The sequence below is a fragment of the Petaurus breviceps genome, unplaced genomic scaffold, assembly GCF_028583685.1.
Source record: "Petaurus breviceps papuanus isolate PSGF00001 unplaced genomic scaffold, PetGlider_PUasm1.0 227, whole genome shotgun sequence".
Lineage (NCBI taxonomy): Eukaryota > Metazoa > Chordata > Mammalia > Diprotodontia > Petauridae > Petaurus > Petaurus breviceps.
The window spans coordinates 4,928,257-4,936,867 of record NW_027185896.1 but is presented as its reverse complement, the minus strand read 5'-3'; the positions used below and the strand labels follow the sequence as shown (position 1 = coordinate 4,936,867).

At 46.1% G+C, this 8,611-nt stretch overlaps 1 protein-coding gene across 3 annotated transcripts in view; it reads right to left on the bottom strand.

Annotated features, from left to right (window-relative positions):
• SFMBT1 (Scm like with four mbt domains 1) overlaps positions 1 to 1,847 on the bottom strand; it is a 184,696-nt gene extending 182,849 nt beyond the window's left edge. For 2 of the 3 annotated variants that reach the window (XM_069095484.1, XM_069095483.1), the window contains exon 1: positions 288 to 442. The gene's annotated coding sequence lies outside the window, so the exon portion shown is untranslated. Of the gene's footprint in view, positions 1 to 287; positions 443 to 1,728 lie in introns of those variants that run through there. The other variant, XM_069095485.1, reaches the window with a different exon arrangement.
• Between the last annotated feature and the right edge of the window lie 6,764 nt (positions 1,848 to 8,611).

Genomic DNA, 8,611 nt, shown 5'->3' with positions numbered 1-8,611 from the left:
CCCAACGTTCCGGCCGCCCGTGCGCGCCTCCCCGCGCGCCACTCCGCCCGCTGGTTGGCGCCTCCGCCCGCGCTCCCGCCTCGCGCCCGCTCCCGCCCTTTGATTTTCCCTCAGCAAAGTTGAGGGGGCGGGGGGTGCGGGGAGGCTGGCCAGCGTCTCGGCCCCTCGCTGGTGGCCCCTGGTCCCCGGAGCTGCCCTCGGTGCGCGGCCCCCCGCGCCGCCGCCCCCCTCAGGCCGCCTCGGGAGCCGGCCGGGCGGGAAGGCCCAGCGGCGGCGGCCCCTCTTACCTGCCGGGAGTTGTTGGGTTTTTCTTTTTCTTTCTTCCTGCTGCCTCCCCGCTCCGGGCCGGCTCGCGGCTCTCCTTCCTGCTGGGCGGGGAGGCGCTGAGCCGGGCGGGTGGCCGGGCCGGGCTGGGCTGCGCGGCGAGCGCGGCGCTGCTCTCCCCTCCCCGCCCCCCTCCCTCCACCCCGCGCTCCGGCGGTGGCGGCGGCAGCGGCGGCGGCGCTCCGCTCTCCGCCTCATTCCAATATGGCACGGCCGCGCAGGGCGCATGCGCCCGCCGCCCCTCCGGCTCCCCCCCCACCCCACCCCCTGCGCCGGCTCCCCGATTCCAGCCGCCCTCGCCCCCAGCGTCGCCTGTCCCTCGCCCCTCGCGTGGGTCTCTGTCCCGGCCTCGGCCTTCCCCCCTGCCACGTGCGCTTTGCACTGGGCTTTGCACCCCAGGACTGGAACTCGCAGCCCCTGCAGACCACCTCCCACCTCCCCAAGCATACTGGCCCCGCAGTACGGGGCTGGGGGCACCCTGGGACACATAATGGACACATGGTCCTCTTTTTGTTTTCAGCTATTTATTTTTGACCTTTTCGCATCCCCTGCCCCTAGGAACGGCCAACCAGCCACTCCAGGTGCCGGTGCCACCGCGCCCGCTCCCCGAAACCCACCAGCTGGCCGGGATTCGCCCCTGCCCGGACCGCCGGCTGCGCGCTGCCCCGGACGGCGCTGCACTCAGCGCCCCTGGGCAGCCCTGACCCACCAAGTGCCGGGACACCCCATCGCCCGAGTTGGAGAAAGTTGGGCGGAGGGGCACCGACGGATGCCCGAGGCGAAGCTGATGGGAGTGGAGGCGGGGAGCTCCCCCGTGGGAGCCATCACCATTCCCCGCCCACTCCCCCCCAGCGGAAGACGAATCAAACCCCCAGAAGAGACGGCGCGCCCAGAGCCCCTAGCTCTTCGCGCCGGGCCCCAGGAGGCCGTGCATCGCCCCTGGCCCGAGGGGAGAAAGCGGGGCTCCAGACGGCGGCAGGACGTAGGCTGCCGGGGCCGGAGCCTGACGGGCCGCAGTGCGGGCGCACGCGGGAGGCGCGCGGCTCCCTTCTTTCCTCGGAGGGGGCTCGAGCTGGCACAGCAGGTCCCCCGGAATCCCCGCCCTCGCTGTCCCGAACCCGAGCATCGGGCAAAGAAAGCCGCTGCTCCCACGAATCCCAGGAGCGCTGAGCCTGCGGGGGCCGCAGCTCCCCGAGGGAGGCGAGCGGGGCGCGCTCGAAAGCTCGGGCTTGGTCGCACGTCCCCAGGCCTGCCCGGAGCTCTCCGCTCCCGCCCAGATGCCAGCCCTCCCTGCAGGCACGCCCAAGACCCGGGACCCCGCTCCTGGGAAGCGGTCACTAACCAACCCACTTGCGCGCCAAATTGGGCTTGCCCCCACCCAGTCTCAGGCCCAAGTGTGTTTACCGCTGGCAAGCTGGTCCGGACGCCTGTGCCGGGGTAGCGGGTGTCAGCGCCGGGCCGCGGGACTGGGTGGCGCGAAGAGGCTGCGCTGCCGCCTCCCTCCGCTTCTCCGGCGAGTTCCCAACACCCCCTCGGGGAAGCCCGCTGACCAGAGCGGGGGTGAGAGGGGGGTGCAAAATCCAGGGATGGGGAGACACCTCATACAGCACCCCGCAGGTGAATGAAGCCTGTGCTGCCACATAAATGGAAATCCACCTTTCCACAACAGAGGGTGGTTTACAGAAAGGAGTCCGGGTCCGGGAGAGTATTGAAAGCCCTGAGAAGGAAAGGCGATCCTTTCAAACTTCAAAGATATGGTCACTCCCCTCCGTTTTTCAAATCGCTGGAGCTCTAAATTTACATCTGAGAGAAGAAGCCCTTTGATTCCTCTGGGTGTCAAGTGCGTCCTAAAGAGGGCTCACACCACAACTTTTCTCTTCTTTCACCTGTTCTTTCCCCACAATAATAACTACTGAAGGGTCTAAATGGTAAGAAGGAGAGTAACTGCTTAACTTCAGAATCACAGAGAATTGGAGCAGGAGCCAAAACCTGAAAACTGAGGTTTTCTGAAAAAAGGACTTGCCCAAAACCACATTCAACGACTTAAGAGTCAGAACTGGAACCCAGGCCTTCTGACCCTTAGTCCCATGCTAGTTCTACCACGTAAGTACCGGTTCTTGCCAGACCTGGAACAAGTGTGGTGACCAGCAAAACTGGTCTCAGAAGGAAGCCAACAAACTATGAAGAGCACTTCCCATGTGCCAAAGTCTGTGCTGAGCAGGATAGGAAGTACAGAGAAGACTAAGTGAACTGATTGGAACTTACCTCCTGTTTAACAATTACACTTTCTTAGATACACTTTAGATGCAACAGTGCCCTCCTGTTTGCTGGAATCCTTTTTGTCTAAGGTTGCCATTTTTCCCACCAGACAGTGGCCAAAATCCAGGGGGGGAGGGGGCAAGAAGGGACGTTCAGGAAGGAGGAGATTCAGCAATACCATGTTTTCCTGCATAACCAAGACAACCCCAACTGGTCCTTGTGGCCTGGAAGATCTTCCCAGCAAATTTCAGTCATATAGTTATTCTAGTCCATCTCCCTGCTTCCAAGAAAGACAAGCACCCAGGACTAAATATTGCCTTTGTACCTAATGACTTTCAGGGGAAGGAATTCCAAATTTCCTTTGTAATCTGTTTCTATGTTTAAGGACCTAGAAAGTTCTTTTTTCTGAATTCTAATTGCTTTGGTTCAATTTTTTTTTCTATTAGCCCTTAGAAGAGATAGGAATTAACTGGGTAACTTGCCTCCCATCCCCCAGGGTGAAAGGAGAGAGCAAAAACAAAACTCTAGTAACGAATACAGTGAAGCAAAACAAATTTACACCTTTGCCTTGTCTAAAAATGTGCATCTAATTCTGTATATTTAGTCCATTACCTCTCTGTCAAAAGTTGGATGGCATTCTTTATTATCATTCCTCTGGAATCATGGTTGAACAGCTCTTTCAAAATTGTTCATTTTTAGAATATCATTTTTATAGGATATATTGTTCTAGTTCTGCTCCTTTCAGTCTGCATCAGTTCATACAAGTTTTTCCAGATTTCTCTGAAACTCTTTCATCATTTCCTAAAATCATAATAATACATTACTTTCATATACAATAATTTTTTACCCATTCCCCAACTGATGAACATGGCATTAGTTTCTACCAGTTCTTTACCACTACAAAAAGAACTGCTACAAATATATTTGTACATAAAGGTTCTTTTCCTCTTTCTTCCATCTTGTTGGTGTATAGGCCTAGAATCAGTGGCCTAATGTCAGTGAGTCAAAGGGTATATCCAGTTTAGTACCTTTGGGGGCATGTTTCAAATTACTTTCCAGAATTACTGGACCAAAATTCAGAGTTCCACCAACAGTGTATCAACGTGCTTGTTTTTCTGCAGCCCATCCTTTTTTTTTTAATCATTTTCCTCCTTTGCCAATTTGATGAGTATGAGGTAGAATCTCAGAGTTACTTTCATTTGTATTCCTCTGTTAGTCATTTGGAGGATTTTTTCCCAAATGACTAAAGATAACTTGGATTTCATATATTTATATATTTTAATTGTTCATCAATTAGGAAACAACTCTTCACAATCTCCTAAATTTCCACCCAGCTCTAGGAAATACAGAAAAAATTAAATTTCTTTCCTTCCAAACCACCATCTGACTTGTATCCTGCTTTTATCTAAGTAACTAATAGCTAATGATTACATAGTACTCTAAGATTTATGAAGCATTTTACATATATCATCTCATTTGATTCTTACTAAAACCCTGTGAGGTAATTGCTTCTATTACCCTCATTTTACAGATGAAGAACAAAAAGATAAATGCCTTGTCCAGGGACACAGCTTGTAATTGCCTAAAGCTAGATTTGAATTCAGGTTTTCCTAACCCTTTATCAATTCCACTACTTGACTGTCTCCAGAAGTGAAAATCAGCTCCAACCAATCCAGGCAGGAGTTTTACGTTCTTGGGCTGTTTTATTTTCCCTATGTTTGTACAAGTCTTTTTGCATTCTTCAGACCAGTAAATGAATCACCATGTTCATTAGTTCCCTGTCAGTTTCCTGAAACCAGGAACTAGGTTGTTTTTTATTTTTGTTTCAGGAGTTCAGGTTGCATACTAGGTGATTAATAAATGTTCATTGAATTTAATCATCTTACATGCCATAACAGCTTATTATGAATTAGCCACAAGAGATCCCAGTAAGAATGTTAGAGGACTGAGCAGAACCTGCTTTTAGCAAATACAGAGAAAGATGATTTTGCAGTTGCCTGCATAGAGTATATGATGTTTGTCCTCCTACCACAACTGCGTAATAACTGGTAGCCATGTTCAAAGTACAGGCCAGCCTCCCTCCTAAAAGAGAAGAGAGAAGGGGAAGGAGCTCAAGAAAGGCCCTTCCACTCTCCTAGGTTATCAAGGAGAATAAAGATTGAGCTTTGTGACAAAAAAGAAGCAGGCTCTGAAGAGGAAGAGAATACTGTCCTGTTACAGGAAGATGGAAGACATGTGATTCAGCAGAGAAAGGAAAGAAAAATGATAGAAGATTTAGAGAAAGGTATGAAGTGAAAACAGCTCTTTGTCATCCAAGAAATGATGTGGCTCATAGGGTTCATAGAGAAAAAAATCAAAGCTTAAAGCTGGAAGTTACCTTAAAATACATTGCATCCAACCTCTATACAAACACAAACACACACCGAGGAAGCTTAAATGCCATGTTAACAGAAAAACCAGTAGGAGTAAGATTTGAACCCAAGTGTGTGGAGGATAATGCATCATCCAGTGAGAACATGGTTTCCAAACTTTAGGTAGCCTTACTCTTTCCTTTTTCTTTAACAACAGCAACCAAAGAAAAATCATGCTCCTACATTGTCATCAATAGGAATAGATGAAATCACACTAAGAATGTGAACATGGAGGGAAAAGAGGGTTTGGAATAGCCACTGTGGTGAATGGGATAGCTAATCAATTAGAAATAAAAGAATTGCTATGCTACAAGCCCATTTGAGGTTTCTTTGTTGTTCAGTCATTTCAGTCATGGCCTCCTCTTCACGACCCAGTTTGGGGTTTTCTTGGTAAAGATACCGGAGTGGTTTACCATTTCCTTCTCCAGCTCATTTTATACATGAGGAAACTGAGGTAAACAAGGCTAAGTGACTTTCCCAGGGTCACACAGATATCAGAAGCCAGATTTGAACTCATGAAGATGGGTACTTCTGATTCCAAGCCCATTGCTCTGTTCACTTCACCACCTAGCTGCCTGCCATTTGAGATTAGATGACATAAATTTTTAGTGGTCTCAGCATAAATGAAGACATCGTCCCAGTTCCATTCATTGGTACTTAAATGGGATCAAAGGAAGGAGATAGTAGGAGTAATCAAAGGAGGCTGGGGTGGGATTTGGATATTCATGAGTACCAATAATACAAAGGAGCAGAGGATATGAGAGTAGAAGGTGTAAAGTAGAGGTGTAAAGTTGAATTGGTTCACTGGAGTCAAGATCCGGAATGGAGGAGATAGCCCAGGGTTGAACACCTTGGAAAGTACTGATGACGAAGGGATTAGATTTCTGAGTGATAGCGAATAGCATTAGGAGATGTAAAGCTCAGAGAGAGATGAAATAGTAGATTATTAATCACATATAAGGTGAGGCTTGAGCTTGAAAGAAATTAGGGATTCAAAGAGACAGGTGAGGAGAGATGGGGAATCACTGAGGCAAATACAGGGAAACAGGAAATGGAAGAACTTGTATAAGCAGCAATAAGAAGTCTAATTAAATGTGTGAGGAACACAATTTCCCAGTTGATAGGAATTGTGACAGTCTTTGTAATTGTTCTTAGAAGTAATAGTGAGCCACTGAAATTTATTGAGTAGAGGAGTGACATTATAGCAGTAGAGATTTAGAAATAGAGGGAACTTTGAGGTGATCTGATCCAACCTTTTTTACTGTTGAGGAAACTGAAGTTCAGTGAGATGTAGTGAGTGACTTGCCCAAGGAAACACAGATAATAATTGGCAGTACCTGGATTTGAACTTAAGTGCTTTAACTTCAAATCTGGTCCAGATAAGTAAATAAATCCTTTAGTTCATCCTTTGTATACCTTGAGGGCAGGAACTTTTTCATTTTTGTCTCCAGTGCCTCACAAAGTGTCTTGTATATACTGTATGCTTAATAAATGCTTTGGGGGGGGAGGGGTTGTTACAAGTAATTGTTTAATTTTTTTTATTTTTTTAAATTTGTTTAATTGTCACAAGTAATTTTGTTAGCTTGTGCTGGGGATGGAGCACACATGAAACTGCTTGCTTTCAGCTGATGATGTATAATGGATCAGTGATGAAAGGGCTTTGTGATTTGGTATGACACAGCAAAATCTAGGAGGTCCCTTGGTCCTCACTTGGCCCATGACAGTGAGAGGGAGGTAGGGTGCTTTATCAAATAAACAGAGAGACAATTTGTGATTCTCTGTCTTCCATAGACATCTCAACTTGTGGAAAGTTATTTCTATCTCCCTTGAGGGATCGAGGACAGCACTGCCCTCTTCCCCACAAATGGCAGCAAGCTGCTCCCATGTGGCAGCTAGAGCTGGGGTGATCAACTGGGTGTATTTGAGTCTAGGCCCCTGGTTGCCTCTCTTAATGTTCCTTCCCTGAGTGTAGGTGACTGAACATCAATCTTGAGATGGATGTATCCAGGCTTGGAAACAACCTTGGGAGTTCAAAACAGTCAGAGATCCTGGGTCCACTGGTCAGAGATGTCTGATAGCACAAGAAGTTTCTGCATTGAAGAAGATATCAATGACAGGAGGAGAAGCTCAACCCTTGACCTGGCTTGTCCAAAGACATGAACCTGAAGAAAATTGTTTGAATAGTGCAGAGTGAAGGAAAGATGTAAAAATGCCTATTCAGCAGTCCTGAAAAACATTTTGTTTTGTTTTATGTATGGGTGATTTTAAGTTTTAACTTCCTGGGAGAGTCCAGTTATAATTTATAGTATTCTGTTTAAATTTTCCATCAATTCTTGCTTCTCGACCTTTGTATTAAGCAGTTCTTTTATATGGAGGAAATAGATATCCCACACATATCATATTATAAATTGAGTCCTTTGGAGAGACCCTCACTATGAGCCAAACCTAAGCTTTAAGTAGTTTTTCTTGAGGTCTAGGTTAAAGAGCCAAGAGTGTGAGAAAAGGAAGACGTTCTCACTGGAGGCCAGATTCCTCCAGAACTTAACTTCATCAATGCACGCATGTGCCCAAAGCAGAGGGAAAGGACATAGCACTCCCAGTATGCTCCATATTTTCACCAAATAAAATTAAGAATTAGAAAAAAGGTAATAATACATCTTAGACATACAATAAAATAACAATACACTTTTCTTATGACATCCTTAGCAATGTTCATATTTATAACATAAGATAATCATCATTATATTAATGTGATAAGTGAGCTAGTTTTCCAGCTCAGAGTTTCTCAGAACATAGTGTCTTACTTGCTACTTGTGATATTTTTTAACTACTGATCGAGATTTATATTTTGCCTATATTTGATATAATAGCTACAGCAGAAAGCTGTATTTCACATGAAGAAGTTACAGAGTGGTCTTTATTCATCCATAGTGAAAACATAATAAATGACATTTTTCTTCCTTTATCTCAAACACACCTTTCAAAGTACTTTGGTACAAAAAAAAGTCAGCATGTTTCCTAATGCTTGGCAGATAGAAAATGCTTAATAGATGCTCTTTCTATCTATCTTCCCATCCACCTCCCTAGCAACCTGCTCCCATGTTGTCAAGAAATTTTGCAAAGAGCCTCCTTTTACTGGAAATAGTCATCGCAAACTCAGCAGTCTTTCTTCTCCATCAATAACAGTACTTCCACGTCCCAATGATAAGCATAGTGTGTGGTTTCTGAATTTGGGCATCTTATTCTGTGTTTCTGTATTTCTGCTAATTCAACCATTTTTATTATCTTTGTACTAATATTAAGTCCTCCGGGGGACAGTCTCTTCAAACCAGTTATAGGTTTATCCATCACAGAAAGATGTTATTGCACTGTTTAAAAATAGACAATAAAAAAGGAATATAATTTAATTATGGAAATTTTTTTAATGAGTATCTACAAATATTCCTGGAGTAATACAATTTTATCTAAGTTGCAAGTTGGATTTTTAAAAATCCACCTAAAAAACATTATACTTAGCAAAAGCATAAACATTGGTAAATATACCAGATACCATGATATTTTCAATTTCCATGTAACTGCTTAACTTCGCTTCATGTTCAAATGAAGTAAGCAGTGTG